The sequence below is a fragment of the Chiroxiphia lanceolata genome, chromosome 2 (assembly GCF_009829145.1).
Source record: "Chiroxiphia lanceolata isolate bChiLan1 chromosome 2, bChiLan1.pri, whole genome shotgun sequence".
NCBI classification, from domain to species: Eukaryota; Metazoa; Chordata; class Aves; order Passeriformes; family Pipridae; genus Chiroxiphia; species Chiroxiphia lanceolata.
The window spans coordinates 41192248-41214517 of record NC_045638.1 but is presented as its reverse complement, the minus strand read 5'-3'; the positions used below and the strand labels follow the sequence as shown (position 1 = coordinate 41214517).

General features: G+C 39.1%; 1 protein-coding gene across 8 annotated transcripts in view; it reads left to right on the top strand.

Annotated features, from left to right (window-relative positions):
* FARP1 (FERM, ARH/RhoGEF and pleckstrin domain protein 1) overlaps positions 1–22270 on the top strand; it is a 204992-nt gene that overhangs the window by 10451 nt on the left and 172271 nt on the right. The window contains exon 1 of one of the 8 annotated variants that reach the window (XM_032681062.1): positions 13590–13702. The exons of the other annotated variants lie outside the window; for them this stretch is intronic. The gene's annotated coding sequence lies outside the window, so the exon portion shown is untranslated. Of the gene's footprint in view, positions 1–13589; positions 13703–22270 lie in introns of those variants that run through there. 8 annotated transcript variants of the gene reach the window in all.

The window sequence follows — 22270 nt, the reverse complement described above, 5'->3', positions numbered from 1 at the left end:
TCATCAAGATAGTTTTGTTTAATTTACAGTGTTTATTTAGTGCTCTCCTGTTGAGGAATTTTAATCAAATTGTTCATGCTGTGGAGGACTACGGGGAGGAATAGCAACAGTCCAGGTGCTTGCCTGAGGACTCTACCATATATATGTGTATATATATATGTATGTATATATATATGTGTGTGTGTGTGTATATATATGTATGTGTATATATATATGTATGTATATATGTATATATATATGTATATATGTAGTTTGAGAAACAAAGATTTTTAATTTATGGTGCAGTGGCTGGAGTGGTTCCTCTGTAACTGAGCAAGTGGGCACAGGGGTCCCACTTGGCTAGGTGCTTTTGGTGGGGCCACTCTTATCCTCCATCAGTGCTATTGAAGCATCAAGAGAGGGGAGCTCTGCTTTTAAATTAAAGTCACACAACAGTGTAGGTGAAATGAGTACTTGGAATACAATGAATGCAATTGAGCATGTGAATAACGTGTCCCTGCTATTTTGTAATAGATAGAATAGCCTTTGGAAGCTCATCTCAGTGCTTATTGTTTGTACTTCTTGCTTTAGTATGCAGTGTTGGCAGTGCTCATCTGCCCTCATTGAGGGCTGTCGTGGTGCCTGGTGCAATATTAAGCTGTGCAGGGCTGGAATCCTTAACCCTCAAGTTTGAGAGTGTATGTGCTATGGGACAGCTTCAGAGTGTTTTCTTCAGGGAATAACATTTGATGGGGACAGCTGAAAAGCAAAAGTCTTGACCTTTGAACACATGGAATGTTGTGGGGGATTATCCTTACCCAATATGCAATTAGCTCGTGTTAGAGGGAAAAGCAGTAACCCGTTTCTTCCCGCCAGTTTCTTTTGTCCACTCTTTATTTCCCCTTCTTCCTCCTCCACAAAATTCCCATATGCACAGATTCTTAGTGTTTTGCAGTATGTGTGGTTTTTTTTCTGATTCATTAATAAGGCTGAATTTCTTTCAGGGTAAAAGAAAAACATGATGTAAATCCCGTCTCTGTGATTCTGTTTCTGCATGTCGTGGTTGCTGCAGTTGGCAGTCCTGGGAAGAACCATTCCTCTCGTGTTAGTTTTAACAACAGTTTATAAAAAAATCCCCAGCCTAAACCAACAATATTGTCACTGTTGCAAGGATCATTAGGGAAATTTCTTTGATTACTAGAAATAAATAAATCTATGGCTTTTCTTCTAGAAATAAAGGGCTAAGAGTCTGCAATCTGAATCATTCCTTTAATGAATGTGGGATGTTACTGATGCTACTTTTACCAGGTTTTCAGGTAGTGAGACTATTTGATGTTCTCCAAACGTGGCTATATTGATTTTTTTGTTCAATATTTACTTGTTTTTCTTTCTTGAATTCTATGCATACTTTTATTTCTTAACTTTTTTTTAATGCAGATACTATCTGTGACAGCATTCTACTGTATTTATTCATAACCATCTCTTCCATGTGTGGTAAATGTGATGGAAGGACACACTTTTTTCTTTTTTTAAGTTTCAGTGAGCTTATAGCCAAACTGTTTCTGGCATAGAGTCCTGGAACTTGTTAGCCGTTTGTTTATATCTTCAATAAAAGTGTAAGTATGTAAGTTTTGAGTAATAGTCTTTTTCCATGAGTCCTACAGCTTTCTTACCAGTAAGGAAGGAATGCACATCTTTGAGGCTCATCTGGCATTTTGATGGCCCAATAAACTTTACCATGAAACCTTTAAATGCTGCAGCAGATCCTGTATATGACTGGTATGATTTAGACTGCAAATGGCAAGCCTGGTTTTGGACAGTTATCTTAATGGATTTTTTTAAAGGTTTTTTTTCTCCCTATGGTTGAATACAGTCAATTAAAAATTTTTTTTTGTGATCATCACAAGATTCAAATTTAAATTTATTTAAAATTCTGTCCTTTGTCATGTAAGTTCCACATACATTTTGTTCTGTACATATGATAAAAAGAAAGAAACATGCATTGTTTTTTGAGACAATTATCAATTATTAAGAGAATCTGACTATTAATGACCCTGATTTATTTAGTTATTTATTTTATTCAGTAATTTTTTCCACTAAGAGAAATAATCTCATTTATTTTCCCATGGATTTTAAAAGTCAATATATTTTTCTTTCATTTAACATTTAGACACTTTGATCGGTAAACACCTTTTACTTTGTATAGGACAGGTCCTTACATTCTGACTGATAATTATCCTTGATGTTACTTGCTTAATTTTTGTTCAGTGGTTTGTAGGATGAGCTTCCTGTTGTTTTCATTGCCTGCAGAGCTGTATTTTCGGTGACTGGCTAAAGGAGAAGTGTGAGGTAACTACAGGCTTGAGCCAGTGTTAGTAAGAATCTTGGCAATGGTCTTTTCTGTATTCATAATCTGATTCAAGGGTGCTCCCTATAAGGACTCAAGTTTTTGTTCAGTCTTATTTCAGATGTCTTAAATACCACTGCTTCCATTAAAAGGAAAAGAAAAATCCACTTCCTATTTTATGACCTTACTGTTGGGGATTTTTCCTGCTGGCAAACTGGCCTGTGTAAAACTACTCTAGTTCTTCCTAAACCTTTAAACTTCCCACTCAGTTTGCAGACCACATCCCTTACATGTTCCTACACTTCATCATTCTGCAGACAGTTTATTCCCTTGCTGCTCAGCTGTGGCAGTCTCCTCAGTTCCCTGGGAAACTTTTGTTCTGCTCTGTGTTGTCCAGTTCTAGTACAGAGAGTTGTTACCTGTGGGACAGAACACTTCTGGAGGACTCCCTGTGTAGGGGTTTGTCTTCATGGCAGCTGGCTTTCCAGCAAGATCACTTGTAACCTAGTTACTGGACCACTGATGGTAGATCTGTCAGTCCCTATTCTTCTGAACTGTAATGATTTTTCTCTGCTATCTTCCATGATATTTAAAATATTAAATGTATTTGTTTTCTTGAAGTGTAATTACTCGTTATTTTTATACTGATCTAAAGCAGTTTGTGATTAATGACCCTTTTGTTACCATATGCTTAGTCATTTTATCTGTTAGTAAGGCATGATGACCTATTTTGGTTAATGTGTCTGTTTTTTGAGCTGAAGGATGATAGCAGAAGCATATCTTAGAATTTCTTGGGTATGCTAGAGACAAGAAAGGGGAGTAAAATACCAAAACTGTTAGTTGAGCATGAATTCTGTTCTGTAAGATGTTAGAAGCATGTTAGAATATGAAAGCTTTAAAGTGTCACTCTTGTTTTTAAAAACTGTCTTTAATAAGGAGTTCATTTTATATACGTCAAATCATTCTAAAACCCTTCAAGCGAGCCTGACTTTACTACAGGAGTTCAGTAAGGTGCCACCATGCCTTATATCCATTAACAGAGATTCTCTGCTTACTGGTAGTATTGAGTTACTGAGACAGCCACTAATTTTTTTTTTATTAGATGAATACAACTTTGAAGGCCCCTTGCTGAATGAATCCGTTAAGAACGCTGCCTAAAGGGTATCTTATTTTTGCAGAACATGCAAAAAGTCAGGGTCACTTTGCTAGCTGAGGGCTGTGGTAACATATTTTTTATTTCCCTTAAAGCAATACTGCATTTGGCTGCTCTTCTGATTCTTTATGCTTAGACTTTACTGATTGGGGGAAAAAGACTTTAAAAGAATTGAATAATCGTACCCATACATTTTTTTTTCATTACGTTGTCTTCCATTTTAAAAAATCCCATTTTCTTTTCTTAACTGAAAAAATCGAATGACTTCATAAGTAATTGTTTGTCCATTTCCCTATCTGAAGCACTTCAGACAGATGAGAACCAAGCCCTAAGCCTCCTAAACTGTACACATAGTATTCCCTGACTACTAACTAGTCCTAGAAATTTCAAGACTCACACTTTGTTGCAAGAGAGGTGAAAATGTCAGGTTTGGGACTGTATGTGTGCTTTGTTTAGTAAAAACCTCAGTGGTTTCTCTAGAAGTTCCACTGAAAATTGACTCAGTGAAAAAAGAAGTGTAATTGACTTAGAGGCTGAACTTTCTGAGGCAATGAAATAGGAAAAACTGTATGGGCATGAAACCCGGGATCAGACAGAGCAAACCCAGGAGATAATGTGAGTGGTGAAGCTGCAGGGTTTGGCCTTGAACACAGCTGATAACTGAAGGGTAGGAACAGTTTATCTGTTGTCCATGGGATGCTCCTGTTGACCTTGCTACATTTCATGGGCTGAGAATAGTGTGGTTTTCCTAAGCATGCTGGAGGTGATCTGGGGATATCTTTCTGGGAGGAGGGGAGAATTAGAGCTTTTGAGGCATCGGCATATAGTGTTCATGTGGCATTTTTCTTTACATTTTTATTTCTTGCCCCTGTTGTCCCTTACTGCAAAGATTAAGTGTGTTGGTAGTTTTACAGTACTGTGGTAGAGTTACTGAGCAAAATGACTTCTATTTCAGTAATCTCTTAGCAGCAAGTAGAGCTTATCAAAATTATTACAAGGCTAGTAAGTAGTCTAGTCTGTATTTAGAGTCTATTTTAACATAGTTAGACTTCAAGTCCTTTCTGGTGTGAACCATTTATTCTACATATGAGTTACTGTGTGCAACTGAGCTGCTTGCACAACTGCCAGGGATTGCTCACACTTCCCCTGAAGTGTTAACCTGAACTGGTCAATTCAAACTTGCGGTTGGTACCATAGTCATGATTTGGTGACATTCCTTAAGTACTTGAAAAGTTGGTGTAGGTTGCCTCTGTACAGCCTTCTCTTGATTTCTGCAGAAACATCACTTTTTTCAGGCAGAAATATTCCAGGTGGTATTTCTTGGAGAGGCAGGAGGGAGGAAGAGCTTCCATGCCTCTCATTAGGTAAATGGGTTCTCTTCCAACACCTGCTACTTCTGTGCTTTATTTCTGGATAATCATCTCTGCAAAACAACATTCTTATAGGCTGTTTTTAAGAGTTGGGAGAAAATAAGGGCTATGTGCATTGAAGCTTGAAGCATACAAAGAATTTCAGCTATCTAACTGAAGACATCATACAAATTACGTATCTCACAAGCTTAGTGATTTTGGATAATTAAGGAATTTCTTTGTATTTCAGTAAATTTGATTATTAACACTATATTTAATTGCAAATGAATCTTTGAGATTTATCAACTGATAGAAATAGATTTCTACAGCAAAATGACAATAGCAGTTTTAATGTAGGGTTTTATCCTAAACACTACACTAGTGTAAGTGTTTAGGATGAATGTGTTTACTTTTCAGTAGTGATTTAAATCATCTATTTATCTTTCATTTGAACCATAAAATTTGTCTAAAAATATTTAAAAGGATAGTCTTATGCTGTCTTTTTGTTTTTTACTTGACCAAGTTTCCTATACTACTAGTAGAGCATGTCTTAAGTCATGGAGAGGAGTGGAAAGGAACACTGCCAAGGCGCAGACTACAAAAGCAAGTTCTCTTTCTTAAATGAGGAAGGACACATACATAAAAAGTGTGTTTTGCTTGGGATTTTTTGTTTAGTTGTTTTTGGATTTCTGTTTGTTTGGTTTTGTTTTGTTTTTTCTTTGGGTGTTTTTTTTTTGTTATTACAAGTGCTTTGCTGTAGGAAAATAACGTGTTCTTTCCAAGATAGGTTCATCATACTAATGCTGCTAGTCCTAGTTCAGGAAGTTCAACATAGGTGATGTAGGAGCCTCAGATACACTTTCAATGTGCTTGTCTCAGAGATATTTTTACTTGATTTTCCCCTGTAGACTGCTTTCTGCATGTCTGGTTGATGAGATTTGGCCCCTACATATGTGAGCTTGAATTTTCTGCCATTTCACATATTGGGGGGAGAATGAAATAACCTGTAAGCAGATCCTTTAAAGCACAATTTCTGGAAACTGCATGCTGTTGTGGGCATGTTTATTTTCTACTCGTATTCTTGCTGTGATAATCTTGGCTTTTTGAGGAAGGGACCAGACAATTTATTTAAAAACCTGTTATAGCAAAATGTCATTTACATAAGTAACAGTATATGCCTCCGTGCCTCACAACTCTATTTTACTTCACAAGAGACTAGGAAGACTTTTTTCTGAGTCTGATCAAAGATCAGATCTGTAATGTTAGAGGTACTTCTTCAAAGTACCTCTAAGGCAAGACTGAAAACTCAAACTCGTATATGCTTAAAGAGAGGCTATATCTGAGCTTTCCTTTTCAGAGTTATCAACAGCTCAGTCCAGTGCTCAGGCTCCCCTTTTGCTTGTAGTCCAAGGCTTTTTTGCCTTCAGATCCTAGTGAAGCTGGAGAATAAAAAAAATGTTCTTGATTATGTGCTGAGGCTTTGCAGTGGTTTTACATGCCCTTCTCTCTTTGCCCAGCTGCTTCCCTTGTGATTACATCCAAGCCTTATCTTTACCTTATTGAGACCTTTTCAGTTTTTACTGGGATGCCACCTGGCTACCATCTGATACTTGTTTCCATTCCTTCATAGGAATTTCCAGTCCTTTTTTGTTTGAAAAATACCAGGATCATAAGCTGCTGAAATTGGAAACATGAAAGGAATTTCAGGTGATGAAAAAAAATAAGATGGATGAATATATCTTAACATTAACTTTGAAGGATTTGTAATACAGAAGTTGTTAAGGCTGATTTCTGACTATATGTTCTGTATAAAAGGGGAAGAGTTAATGCTGAAAGCATAAGAGCATGGAGCAAGGTAATAGTGGACTGAGAAGGAAAAAACTGTCATCTTCCTTTTGTAAGATAGTTTTCAAATATCTTCTATTCAGACTAAACAGTTGACCATAGTAATGAAGTCTGGTTTTTCTAAAGGTGTTATGGTTGCCATAAGAGTGTCAGGTGGTGGCATGACAGAAGCAACATGTTTTTAGGTATGTATAGGAAAGTATAGATCACATATCCTAATGGCCTATCTCTGTCCAATTGGACTGGTTGACTAAAAGTAGCTCCAGAACAAAAAAATACCTGCAACTAAATAATCTGGAGTTATGTATTCTGATCTGCATCTAGCACTGTTAAATTACAGAGTAGTACCAGTGAAATATTCATGAAGACATGCCTTGTTTTCTCTGTTTGAAAGCAGAGGAGCAGTGCTTTTATTTAAGAAATGGTCTCAGAATTAATGGGAGCTCAGAGTTATGCAAAGAGAAATGAGGTACAAAGAACTAAACTAGAACTGTAGCCCAGATGCTTCTATGGTTTTGCAGAAACTGTAGATAAGGCAGTGCTGTGGGAACACAGTGTTACCAGAAGAGGTAGGGAAGCAGTTATGTGATGTTGATGTTCTGGATGGAGTTGCAGTTTTGTGACGTAAGTGGCACTGTTTTGAAATGACAGTGGAGAAGTAGGAGCGAGTCACTGAAACAGTCATCTTAGTGCCAATATTGAAATTTGTGGAATAATCACTGAGTGGAGACAAGTAAGCCCAAGAACATGATAAAATAAGCACTAACAGACTTACTGCCATCTGACAAGTAGTGCTGATATCTCAAGGAAGAGTTGACCTCTTCACACAGCAACATAAGGCATATTGGTGACTGAGCTTTGTTGTTTAACAAGAAATTCAGATGTATTTCATATTATGCCTAAGTTGTTGTTAGTGTTATCTTTGGTGCAGGAAGGAAAACATGGGCAGCTGTTCCATTGTAGGCCTGTCATGAAAGCTAGTAGGAACCAACTGTGATTTTATGTGGAGGTTTGTGTAATCAGCACTGTATAGCTGAGAGTTTGGACAGTGGATGAAGGTGATCTCCAGCCTCTGTGGCTTCCAGTGATTTGTGTAGAACAGGAAAGCCACCATACATAGTAGAATTTATGGGGCAGCTGAAATGGCAGCTGAGCCCAATACACTTTTGGAACAGATTGGTTTATTGGTTGGGGTTTGATTTTTTTTTTTTTTTTTAAATGATATTCTATTTGTCTGCGTACAGAACATAATAGAAAAGTGTAAGAGATATGCAGAAGCAGAGAGAGAATACATGAGGCAAGAGAGGTCTCGTTGATCAGTCTGCTATCTAGAAAGATATTTCAAGTTGGGAATTTCTGCATGACTGATTCCTCCTTCCCAGGGGAAGGATTTTCTCTGGGTTTCAGCTCAATCAGTTTTTCCCGAGAGAAATAATATACATAAGCTTTAAATATTTTCTGGGTACTTGAGCTAAAAATGCGTGATATTGAGAAATACAAAGTCACTTCTTGCTGGAAGCTCACTTAGTATTTCTGGAAGGGAACCAAAGTTTATATACCTTTTTAAAGACACTTTTAAGTATGTTTTTATCAACAGATGAGAAATGCAATGGGGTAACTGCTATGCACAAAATGTAATTGCATTTATAATGTGGTGGTAAGGCTATGCAAGTGGGCATGTATCTCATCTTATGAGTAGCTGCATAAATCTGTTACTGCCTCATAAATCTCATCAAGAGGTCATTTTCTTGACATCTTCCAGGTCTATAGTTTGCCTGACAGCCATGTTATGGAGGAAAGCCACAAGGGTGGCAGGGGTTATGAAGGTAGAATAAGCTTTAATGCTCACTGTAGTGCCTTCCCTTGCCAATCAACTTCTGAATCCCTGCAGAAGTAGAGTGGCTTCTTTCTTATTCCTTCTTTATCTTCCTCATCCCCTTCTGCTGCTGACTTTTGGGAACTGTGCAACTTCTCAAATGACTTTCAAATTCATTAGCATGGCACCGTAATTAGCTCAGCCACTTAAAATAGGGGACAGGAGCTCCTCTTGTATAACTTGGCTCTTATGAGGTTTTTGTTACCAGGCCACAAAACAGAAGTAGGTAAGTCTAATTGGTCAGTGTAGGCAAAATTACAGACTGGCTTCACCTAACCCAGTCTCGAAAGGTAGCACAACTGTGTTTGTGTAAGATCAACAGGAAGCAAATCTTTGTCTGACTTGTGGCTTTAGCAGGTGCTGTGTATGGATGTTCCTTCTTGAAAGATGGGGTTTCCCAGCACTACACATCTTGCTTAAGATTCCTGGGCATGTAACATGGGATTTAGCCCTGATATTTCCAGCCAGAGGTCTGGTTTAGCCCACTATTCCACCTCTAATAATGGCCCGTAGTAATGCTTTTGGGGAAAAAGTGTTAGCAAAACAGTGATCCCTCCCAGCTTTTGGCAGACTGCAGTTCAAGGACTTTGAGCAAGAAAGTTGTGTCTGCACCTTTATTTAGCAATCCTTGACAGGCCTTGTTTTGTGAATACATCTGATTATGTATTAATCTATTTTAAATTTTTGTCTTCAAAGCATCCTGTGACAGTGGGTTCTGCCATTAATTGTAGTGTGGAAAAAGTACCTCCTTTTCCTGTTGTTTTTAAGCAAGCTGCCTGATAAAATTCATATAAAACTGCCTAATTTATTCTGAGACATGGTTTCCTATTTGCTTTCTTTATAATACTGTTCGTGGTTTTATGTCTGTCATCTTATCCATCTTTCCTTCTAATCTAAAAGTAGTTGCTTATTTAGTTGTCCTTAGGTTAAAGCTGCTGCAGACCTCCCATAGTTGTCACTCTTTGAATCTTGTCTTGCTCTGCTGTATCCTTCTCTGAAAATTGGTTGGTGCAGCAGCTGTAGACTGCACTAAGGATCTGCAGAGGTACAGTGGTGTTCCCTGTTGCATTGGGTATCCCTGACCTGCTCACTCTTGATGTTCCATTTGATCTCCCAACCAGCACTGAACTTGGTCATTTGTGAGTGTGTGGTTCCTGAATTTAATCTTAGTGGCTCCAGAGTTCCCATTCACTATATTGACTGTTACTTTGTGGTGTATGTCAATAAATACCTGACAAATCTATCTGCAGATCAACACAGTTCTCCTGATTTTTTTTTTAATCCCCAACAAACTTTATCATGTTGCTGCTTGCTCCATTTTTCACATAAATAATGAATATATTGAGTAGCACAAATGCAAAACCAGAGCTGTTGTGAAAACTGGCTATTTATTCCAGTACTGTTTCTTTTAATCTATCCAGTTGTTAATTCACAGAAGGACCCTTCATTCTATCCCGTGTCAGCTCAATTTCTTTAAAAAACTGTGGTGAGAGACATTGTCAAAGGATTGTTAGAGATCCAATGCATGTTATAGGTATCATATATACCACACTTACCTATATATGTCATGGCAAGTTTGTAAAAGAAGTCATGCCATGATGACACTCCTCTGTAATTTTTATTTGCATACCTGCTAATCTGTTCTACAATTTCTATCAATTTTCTCAGTGTAGCAGTGAGCCTGTAGCTACCAGCCTCTTGTTCCCTGGAGCCCTTTTATTGAAATTGGCAGCACATCCTCAGCTTTTTATATCTCGTTTTTTAAGTTTGTCTGAGAGGGAAGCTGGGCAGTATGGTTAATAGTTCTCTGATGGTATGTTGGAGTGCCTTTAAAATTTCTGGGTGAGTAGCATCTAAATCTGTTAGCCTGCTATTTGTTCTAAAGTCTGATCTAATGATGCTGTGGTTTTGACAGTTACCTTGTACATGCACTGTCTTCTTGCTCCCATACACACCTTGCATTTTCCCGAGTTTCAGAGGAGTGGTGCCCTGTTTGTCTCCATTGTCCCTTGGCCCTCCTAAGTAGGTGAACAGACCTTCCTTCTCCCGTTTTGCTGCCTTGAGTGCTTCCAGTGTGTGAAATGGGAGCTGGAAAGGAGAAGGTTGCTGGAAGACAGGAATATGCAGCCATGGGGGAGCACCTCTTTCTGCCTCAGTCCTAGTTTATGTTGGCTTAAGCAGGTCCAAAAGCCATGGCAATAATAGTACATATATAGATATAAATTGGCTTTTATTGCATGAATTATTTGAATGGACAGTGTAGTCAAATGTAATTGTTTCTAGTTCTTATCACTCAGTACAAATCTCAGTTTCAATTAAAAAACTTACACAGATGAGCTTTTTCAATTTGTTTAATAGATAATGGATTTATTTAGTATACAAATGTGAACTGTTCTGCTTTGGATTATATTCATAACAGGATTTTAATGCAAATCTTCAAATGTATAAGACATTAATAGAATTTAGGATCAGAATGAAGGGGAAGATGTTCAGAAGTCTTAATGTGTGTTTTGATTTTGAAGCAGTTCGCAATTCAGTGTTTCATATTAATTCCTGCCATTTGATCTTCAATATTTGTAACAGAGATCCTCAACTGTGCAAGCTCTATTTTTGATGTGGATCAAGCTTACATTGCCATGTCTCTAATGGCTTTCTGGCAGTTTTACTGGTTTTTACTCCCTGGAAAGAAAGATCTAATTCATTGTTCTAGTCTTAGAATATGTGAGGTGAGATAGCAGTGCTGTTTTCTTCCTCTTTTTCCTACTTCATTTTCCCCTTTCTTCTGTCTTCATGTATGTTGTTATTTTTTATTTTTTCTTCAGTTTGTATGTGTGTCCCTATGTTTTTCCTTAATTGCTTTTTGCTCTGACTGCAAGATCCTGGCTTGTGTGTGTGAGGTTTGTGCAACCATTTTTATCTAGATTCTGCCTTTTTTAGTGGTTTCTGAATCAACTTCCATCCCTTGAATCAATTGAGGTAATGTGGTGTGGTGTTGCTTAGCAATGCTGGGAAGCTAATACTGCCTGGGTGATGTGTGTGCTGTAACAGCACTGAGCAAAAGAGACTACCTGTCCTCTATGGTCTGTGTGGAGAAGAAATCTTGCATTTTTTAGTGTTTTCAACATTCTTACCTCTTTGCGTTTGAGTGGTTTTTCTCCTTGAATGTTGCTGAGTAACAATTTCGCAGACTTAGAGATGTTCCTCCCCTCTTCTTGATACATGCAAGTGTAAAAAACTTGCTAGTATGTAGAATCAAAATGTTATTAGGATGTGGATCTTTAAAGAACAGGGTATCTAATTAACTGTCTTGAGATAGGTATGTTTTCTGTCTACCTCCCCCACATACCAAGCAAAGCTGTTGTGAAGGCAGAGCTGAGCTTTGTAGGATGTTTCAGTCCTCCAAAGCAGCACAGATTAGCAGCCAATCTAATGGGCATGGCAGTGGATTAAAAACCAGGATAAATTTGATACTGCCAACAATATAAGAATATAGACTGAGTTATTGCAGCAGCAGATGTAAAGATGTTAATAGAAGTTATTAACTCTGAAATACTTCTTTAAAATTGTTGATTCTTACATTGAAATCTAAATTTTCAGTTGTGGGTAGATTTTTTTAGTCTCATTTAAATTGCAAAAGAGCAAAGTATTGTTTCTTTCTGCTTTCTTCTTTTGTTGTTTTTTTCCAAAGCCAAGGGAATATACATTAAAAAAAACCCAAACAAACTATTTTCTTTTTTCCTTTTTTGCCTTCATTTTAATAAGAAGCACTAGAAAAATGTGGGCACTGAGGATGCAGCCATTGATATCAATACACCCAGAAGTCCACAGTGGTGGAGGTGGAGAGATGTAATCTGGAGGCTGATCCCACCTCAGCGCTGTTTATTAAGGCTGTAAAGGATTGCTTTTTAGCCATGAGATTGTTCAACATGTTGGTCTGTCTGATCAGTTGCTCCTGCCTCTATTAACCACTAGTTTTCGTAACTTACGAATACATTTTCAGTAGCCTGATCGTTGATTACTTTCTGGTTTAGACCATTTAATCCATAGTACATACTCATTTATCCTTGTCTATAAGGAAACAAAACATCAAGCTGACAAGGGGATTTATAGCAGGTTCATTGCCATGGTTTCAGACAGCCTTACATAGCCTAAAAATAGATTCAGGAAAGAATATTCTCTTCCCTTCCCTCCCTCTCCCAGCTCTAACTAATTGGAATTTCCTTTTGTTTGTGTGATTTTGTTGTGGATTTATTGACTGACAGGTCAGGCAAATTTGTTTGATGTTTTGTTTTAAAGAGGAAAGTTCATCCAAGTATCTAATACATTGGGGAGTGACTTTCCCTGGTAGTGTGCCAAGGCTATTACCTCCTGCTCCTGTCTCTTACACTTCAGTAGTGCTGCTCTGGTAGACTGTAGCTTATTTCAAACCACTGCAATAATCTGAGCTCTGTAAGGGACCATCCTGGGGATACCTTTGAAAATTATAACCTTGACTTTGGCTTGTGCTCATCAGGGGAAATTTACAGAGTACATGATGATGTGCCGTTAACAGCCTGTACTGCTGCATGAACAGGCTTCTCTTCCAGAGTCCAGCTGGCAGCTTTGCTGTGTCTCCTGCAACCCCACAATGAGGATATTGCAGACATGATAAGGATTGTATTGTAACAAGCACGGCGAGTTTTAAAATACTGCTTTGTCTACAGCAGTGCCTGATCTGTGGCAGCAAGGGGCTAGATGAGACAAACTGGGTGACCACTGCTTCCCCTTCTTGATGTCCTTGCTGAGACAGCATCATCGCTACAGAGCCTTGGCTGGCGTGCTTAGAGCTTGCTTGGCATGGCTTCACTACCTCTGTATTGCAGTGCTGTTTGTCTTTGAATGTCAGAAAAATGGAGGTGGAACACAGCTTGGCAGTTAATAATGGCCTCTTCTGATGCGTACCGGCTAAACTATGTTTAGTTTAGCTTCGGGTTGTGTAGTTGAATTTTCCTCCCCCTTGCCTTCAACAGAGGTGTTGACTGTTTCTGTTAGCAGGAGTCCCAGATGGTTTTAGATCTCTCTTCCCAGACAGGAAGGGCATGGATTGGAATCACACCGATGCCTTGGATTTCCTGCATTGCTTCCTGTTGAATTGATGCGCCAAAAGCTGAGGGGTGAGATACTGTGTTACTATATTTGGTGTGTAACTCCTGTGACTCGTATTGGGCCTATTTATGTTGGCAAGCAAGTAAATAGCCCCATAGTGGCCTTATCAACTCGTATCATTTAGTGACAGCTTTTGGAGCAAAGGGAAAGCGTTCTGGGTTGAATTGCAAAGCGGAAAAAATCCTGTGTGGTGTGTTAGTAGATTGTTTGGCAAACAAGGTGTTGGTTCTGCCTATCCTCTTTTCATCGCCAAGGCTTTGACTGCCCAAGAGAAGCTGTGGTAAGTTTATTCGTTTGTATGTGTTGCTACTGATACCAAACCTTTTCTTTTTTCCTGCTGCTGCTTTTGTGGTCAGGGTACCCTAACCTTTCTCTGTAGGGACGGAATGGAGAAGGACTGATGTGATGTCAGGGTGCAAATATGTTAGTGAGTGGCTGCAGTGTATTGCTGTTTCCTTCACTTCTTGATTTATTTACTGGTTGTACGTGCTTTCAAACTTTCTCATGTTTCTGAACTGATCAGAGTTATGGCTTCTTTTTCCAAATACCATATTGGACAAAATTTGTATATTTAGGGAGGAGGTGGTACAGGACAGCTAGGACTGTGGATAGGATCACTTAAGGTAGAACTGCTATTCAGAAGAGATTAAACCTTTTAAAGTCTTTTCTCTTGCTTGCATGCTGTGCTGCATTGTGTTTGGTAGCTGCAACCTGTGCCTATGCTTTCCTGCTTCTCTGTGTGATACTCTACAGTATTTATGTGCCTGACTGGCAGCTGGAGAGCAGGAAAAGAGCAGCCCCCAAGTACAGATGAGGGAAATGTGCCTTCTCAGCCTTCCACAGAGGCAGGGACCTGCCTTGGCCTGTTCATTGCCAGTACAGGGCACAGTATTTGGGGCTGGGGCACGGGCAGGTTGGGCTGGCTGTTAGGTTCTTGTTCTGAAGAACCTTTCTTGTTCTTCTTGGAGTGGAGGTGAGTGTGCTATCCTTTTCAGAGGATGCACACTGGGATTTTCATAAAATACAGAGTTCCTGGCTCTAAGGGAGTTTTTTCACATGCAGTTCAATGCATTTTTTTCACATTTGGTGATTTTTTTTCCAGTTTCCCAAACCAGACTGAAGCTGAATGAGTTTCTAGAAGCCTCCAACGATGAGAGAGTGACTACCATCTGTGTTTGGTTGTGTGCTCCCTGGGGAGAAGTGCAGACTGCTTCATGCAGGCCAGCCCAAATTACAGGGCCAGGCCATGTAAGCGACCTTATGAAAATATAATCCTCTCTGATGCTAGACAGGAAAATTTTCCATATCTGGCAGATGTTTAGATATTCTTTAAATGAACCTTCTTTCTGCTGTAGTGGTTTAAACCCCTGGAAATATTATATGCATGAATTTACATAAAATAAATCAACACACAGCAGATGATCATCTCTTTCTCCTCCCATCTATCCAACACTTGTGTCATTTTACATCCATTTTTGTTCCCTCCAATGCTTCCAGCTACTTCCTTGCTCTGCTCACTGTGCACCAGTATGCTCCACATGGGAAAGCTTATGTGTGTGTACTCTCCTGAAATGTGCTGAGCTTTGCACGAGTGCTCACCTCCTTCATTTAAAGTGAAGAGAATGTTGTGTGTGTCTGTATGTCTATTTGGGGGTGGCAGATGGCTAGAATCAGATAGGAGGTGTGTGTGTATATATACATACATACCTACATATATATATATTTATATATGGAAGAGCTCTTACGTTGCTGGTGGATCTACAGGATTAGAGGATACTGTTTTCTGGACTCTCAGGGTAGTGCCGGTGTTACTTGCTTTCTTTAAAGTTAACATGAGAAGTCAACACATCTTAACATTTGAAATATTATTATAGGTTAGATGCTGTTTAAAGAACGTGATTAATATTGCAAACAGAAGTCCATAGTGAAAAGTTGCAATTCTCCATTTTGTGACTTACGACACAATCTTAAATTATTTGGTTGGGTTTTTCCCGTGTAACAATCTTTATCTCGTTTGTTGGGTATGGTAGTTCTTCTCCCGCAGGACACTGTTGTCTATTATGCTGTCTGTGAGAAAGCTCTCATTCCTTGCCTTTTGCAGATGTTGAAAGAGAAGGGTGGCTCAAGAGGGCTGATTGCCTCTTGCTTTTAAGGAGCTGGATTCAGTTCTTGAGAGAGTTTCCTGCATTGCTAGAAGGGATTTAAAAGCCAGAAAATGGTTAATAAACTTGATAAACTTGAGATCTAAGACCCTGAGATTAGCTCAGTTGGTTAGAGCATAGTGCTAATAACACCAAGGTTGTGGGTTTGACCCCCGTATGGACCATTCACTTAAGAGTTAGACTTGATAATCCTTGTGGTCCCTTCCAAGTCAGAACAAGTCTGTGATTCTGTGAACTAATTTTCAGAAAGCCTCATGCTTTCTGAAGGTAGCCTGTAATCATGTGTGAGGCATGTTGTGGGATGTGAAATACTTGAAGGATGGTTAGGCCCTAAGAGTCTCACTTTGGGAGTACAGAATCAGTGGGTTTGCACTCTGGTTGACCTAGATTAATAAACAGATTTAGACTCCAAACTCCTAGCTGTTCCTCTGCACAGCTCTCCAACCTAAGAGAGGGAGAGACTTCTGAGTTGTTGTGTACATGCAGGACAGGGCTGTTGACTTCAGGAAGGAAATCACAGAATTGTAGAATATCCTGAATTGGAAGGGACACACAAATATCATTGAGCCCAACTCCTGATGCTGAACAGGACAGCCCCAAGAATCACACCATGTGTCTGAAAGTGTTGTCCAAATGTTTCTTGACCTCTGACAGGCTTGGAATAAATCCTGAGGAATCCATCAGGAATAAAACCTGATGTCATAGTTCATGCTCAAGGAAATAAGCTATTTTCTATCAGATACGACATACTTCCCCCCCACCCGTCTTCCATTTCTTTTGCCCTTCCTGACAATCCTTTTGCATTTTAGGGGCCTATCTCCTGTTCTTGACTTTTTCTTTGCTTATCTTTCACCTACAGTTTCTCCTCCCTTCCAGATTCATTGTCAGAGACCAGATACTTTGCCTGTCATGGCCCCCCTTCCCCATCCTTGTCCAGTTTTTCTTTCACATGCAATCGTCTTTTGTCCATTTTCTTGCCTTGTTTAGTTCACTGCCTTGGGATCCCTGGCTCCCTTCCCTGCCTGCTGTGCTCACTCTCCCTCTTGTTTTGGGCCCTTGTCCCAGTCTGTTCCTTCATCTCCCTCGGGTCTGGCATTTGTCCGTGCTGCACTCCAGATGCACGCCTTCCGCTTCCTTGCTGCTCGGGTGCTGGCAGCCCCACCATGGCCAGCACAGGAAAGATGGGCTTCCTCCACTCCAGGGCCTGGACCTGCTCCAGAGCCTGGACCTGCTCCAGTTGGGAAGCCATTGAAATGAAAGGAGTCTTGGGCTCCTCTGTTCCCAGGCTGGCATGTGCTCTCCCTCTCTGTGGCTAGACATTGGGAAAGTGTGCAAAGTTTGAGCCTGGTCAGCAAGGAAAAATTCCTGGGAGATACTAGTTATGGGTTCTTTAAAGGTCTTTGCCTGCTATGAATATGCTGTGAGTTACCACTGGATATGGTATAAAGGCTGATTTCCGTGTTCAGCATAATCTAAAGTTACCTGAGACTCAGGAGCCAAGAAAGGAATATGAGGAGTATAGGATGTTCTCCAAGGGAAGAAGAGCAATCTAATACCCAGCCTGCCTGTTTGCCTGGCGCAGAAATGCACTCTGCCATGCTGCTTTACTGGGAGCCTTGTATTTACTGAGAGGACCCATTATAATCTTTCAGGCAGCATTCACTTGGGATTATTTAAAATGTATTATTTATGTCCCTCTTTCTGCTTGATCTTTCACTGGCAACTTCTGCCTCTTAATATCTGAATTTTAAAAAAGGATCTGAGTCCTATCTTCCTTAGGTTGTAAAGGCTGTTTTGGAATATTACTTCCAATGATATTTTGAGGAGATCAGTGCAGACTGGTGTGCCACTTTGGCAGTATTTCTACTTTCTCTCTCATGAGCACTGCAAGGAAGAGGACAGAACAAGAGAATTGGTGCTTTCCACTGTCTCCTTTAGTAGTAAAAAGTACAGATTCCACAGGTAATTTTCACACTTCCAAGCAGGTGAATAATCAGTTTGGAGATGTAACAAAAGCCACAGGGATGTAATCTGCCCTGAAACAGGTTTGTTGATAGAGACAAATGGGGTGGTTGAACAGGCAAGCCCTTCTGTAGGTGCAGCTTCTAAAGCTTGCTGTAATAGTGCTGTGCTTTTGAGTGATCTATGTTAGTTTTTATTGTGAAGTTAGTTACAGTGGGGTAGGGCATTTATTCTGCAGACACAGCAGCACCTAATAGAGCTATATTAGTCTAAATATGTCTTATGTGAAAACCAACCTTAGTCTGTCTTCATACAATGTATATAATATTTATATTTTAGCCAGATAAATGAGGATGTACCTGTGCAACCTGGCAACAGTATGTCTGTACGTCTGTCTTCTCTGCACTGAATAAATGCAGAGTTATCAAATATCTAAAGACAGAAAAGCACTTTAGCTTGAAAGATCAGGAGAGGGTGTCCAGACTGTGCTGTTTGGAGCAGGTATAGTCTTTCAGTTGTTCAAGTATTTGCACAAAGAGAAATGAGATAGAAACCTAAGCAAGTTTGAAAATTTTTGCTATAATTTTTAAAATAATTTTTGAAGAAAGAGTAGAGATATAATTTTAAAACACTACAGGGTATTTGAATCTGGATATTATACAATCATGCATCATGACCCATTTTATCTTCACCAGTATGCAAATGAATCTATGAAGTAGTTTTCTAAACAACAGTACATAAAGCAATTTTTCTCTTGATGGTATGAGTATTTCTTGCCGGGAACTGTGTCATTACCAAGTGTGGTATTTCCTTGGTCAAGAATGATAAAGGCTTCTGTTTAAAGACTTAATTTAAAAGAACCAAACAACCAAACAAAACAATCATTTTAAATTCAATTATATCAAACAGTTTTACAAACTTATAAAAAGTCTGTTTTGGGAACAGACATTTAAATATTTAAGGACTTCAGGAGTTTTTTCTGGTTTTGTAGTGGGTCGTATACTGAGCATATAACTGTGACCACAAATACGTTTTTCCTAGTGGAAAACATATGTAATAATTATGTGGGAGTTTGATCACAGGCTTTGGACATAGAGTAATCTAGTCAAGGCCATTATGGCTTCAATTTAACATGTTTGGATAGGCGTCTTCCCTGGCTGCATAATTCTGAAGAGTGATGTCATTGTCCTCTGTGGTTTTGAGCCACTGTGCCACAAGGGTATCTACCCTTTCTGTGCAGCACAACGTGTGTGGTGGCAAGCGCTTCAGCTTTTGCTCCCTACTTGTGCAACACACCATCAGTGCAACAAATTGTAACTAATGGCTCTCAGCAGGAGAGGGAGGAGAGAGAGTGAGGGAGGGAGAATGTGATCTTGGCATGCAGACAGCTGCATTTTGATCTTCTGCTAGGGGCCTGCATGCTCAAGGCATGGAGAAGCTCCTCTGAAGGGTCACTGAATACCTGAATTAGTCTCTGATGCTTAACCACTTTCTGGAGGAGCTGGCTTGCATTTAGGCAGTGTGAATACCTCTACTATATACTCATACTTGGTTCAGAGAAATAGCATTTCCCCTGAGCTGTTTCGTTTCTCAAAAACAGGATTCTGTCAGATTTTCCCCCAACTGTTGAACAGTAGTGCTAATGTAGTGTGTTATTTATTCTTTTGACATGTTTTTATTTCATGGAAAATGTCTACGTTATGCTTGAAGCTCAGTATGAGTTGCTGGATCCCTTTCAGAATTCTGTTAAATCTGGAAGTAAATCAGATTACTTTCTTCTACTATAAGCACATTCGGCTTGGCTTTCACATGAGGTGTTGTATGGGTGAATGAGCCCAGAGCACTCCAGCTGGTGCAACAGCTTTATTTATGTGGAGTGATGGCATGAAAGGGTTTTATAAAATGCTTTTAATGGCTTCAGGAGTGATTCGTACTACTGTTGAACCACCAAACTGCTTTAAGATTTTACTCACTTTGCTTGTGTTTTCTAGTGACAAACTGTGGGCTCAGGTGATGACCCAATTAATCAGGAAACTGTGCTGGCTAGAAACACAAGAAATAGGGGGTTTCTTAGGCTCTCTTTATATGTTCCTAGCATTTACCATGTGGCAATAAAGCTTCCACAGTCTTTCTGTTCATAATGTGAAATAACTTTTTGCCCACATGATGATGTTTTTATATCTCAACTTTAAAATGCTGTAGGTCTTCATAAAATGATAACATGTACACCCTCACTTCTATAACACATTTTATCATCAGTAAAGGATTAGCTGAGTTACTTTGGCGTGTGTCTTATGCACTCTTTACTCTTAATATTTTTCCCCTCATAGTTTTTTTTTTACATTGGATTTTGTAACTTGTGCAAGCATGTTGAGTTTTACTTTTTCATAGGTTTTAGTGACAGAATTGACAGGTTATGTGAAATGGAAGGGGTGTCAATAAAATCAAATATGTAAGTATATGATAGAACTAGCTCACGCCTTCTTACTAAGCATAATTTCTCATGCAAGCAGTTTTGTCAATAGGTTGAAAAACATCTCAGAAAACAGGTTGGGAGTTTCACAGAAAAGAAGAAATACCTTGTCCCTGGCCTGAGATAAAGCAGAAATTTTGTAGAAAAGGTGTGGCCTGTTCAACTGGGAAAGTAAAGTGTCAGGAAAGTACTTTCAATGGGGAACACTGTGTTGAGCTTCATGCAAAGCAAGTGGGCAATATTTAATTCAAATTTTAACTTGTCTAATAACAAATGAAGCATTTGTGTGGAAATATCTCCCTCTGGTCTATTAAGAGATTCATGGCTCCATGAGCTCCCTGTTTTGCTCAGACTGTGCCTTTGGATTTGAAGTGAAAATATAGTTGTTGGGTGAGAGTCACTAATTGAGCAATTGGAGCTAATCATCCCCTTGGCTTAGCAGATGAGACACTAATTTTCTTTCCAGGAATAACCAGAATTACTTGTTTGTACAGTGTCTTCGAGCTGGCTGATTTAAAACCTGAATTAAAAACTTTAAAATTGGCCGTGTTGGTTTGAATATGACATTGGCATTCCTGATTCAAGTAAGTAATGCTGATCGTGGTATAAGGGTGCCATGAAGGGGTAGTGAAGAACAAACAGTGAAGACAACTCCCCAGAGGTTAGGAAATGATCACAACCAGTCCCAAGAGTAACTTGTATGAAGAGGTTTCTGAGGGGTTCCTTTGAGAGAGTGAACATGTGAAGTTTTACTTACTTAATTGATCACTGACATATGTACAATAGTTTTGCTTGCTTGTGTGAGATACAAGGAAGAAAGTAAATGTTCCTTCCCTGCGGTAAGTCTCTAATGCAAGGTTGTCCAGAAAACATTACACACAGCAAATCAATATGTTTACTTTTTTAATACCATTGACAGTCATCAAAAGTAATTTTAATGTTGTGGGTTAAAAAAAAATATTCGTAGACTAGACTGGCTTGATTCACAGACCAATCTGTATTTGTTGATAGGGGATGATTTTTTCGCAGAGGCAATTGCAAAAGCATACAGAAACCTATTGCTGCACTTGTTGATAGACCTACTGACAGGTGTGTGGTTGAGGAAAAATTATAGCATACATCAGATGTGTGCAGGATGGGACTCCTCTTTGCTGACATCTGGCAGAAGAATTGGAATCTGGGACAGCTACTAGTGCCACAGAATTGCAGACAGTTTTAGGACCTGAATGCAATGAAGATAAATGAGCTCCAGTTGGAAGCTCAGTGACCCTAAAGGTGGAAGCAGAAATTAATTAAGGCAATCTGAATGCTGTACAGATAGGTTTGCAAGAGGTGTTTTATGTTCTGTGCATTCATAAATGTTCATTATTCTGGATTTCAGGCTACATTATTGATATACTGAATAGTTAGTTTTTTTAAAGCTTTGTGTTACTGCCTAGGTCCCTAAATTAGACATTGGTTTCATGTTCTAGCTAGTTTGATGTTAACAACTAAACATATTGTATTGTTCTACAAACCTGAATACTTAGTCTGTCCATTTGCATAACCATCCCATAGAAACTGGGTTAAGGGATAAAACAATGTTATTTAGAGGTTTTCAGAGTCTGACCAAGATAGGCATCTCTGTGGGCTCTCTTTATTTTCAATACAAGGGATGAATTTTATTCTTTTACAGGTAATCTCGCATAGCTGAGGACATTTCTTATTGCTGCAAATTGTAGGAAGTCTGCAGAATACTAAAGAATCTGATTCCAAGACTTGCTTTTGCAAGTCTGTCTACTTTTTAGTTGACAGCCATGGTGTTTTCTTGAACAGGCAGGTTTTTCAAAGTTGATTTTCTGTGTCTTTAGGGACAGGAAAAAAAATAAATCTGTATTTAGAAATTAAGCCCAGTTAAGGAGCTTCCTGTCCATCCTCTTTCCCACTAATTGTACTGGGGACTAGGCATGATCTATCTTCTTGCCGATCTTCTTGACCAT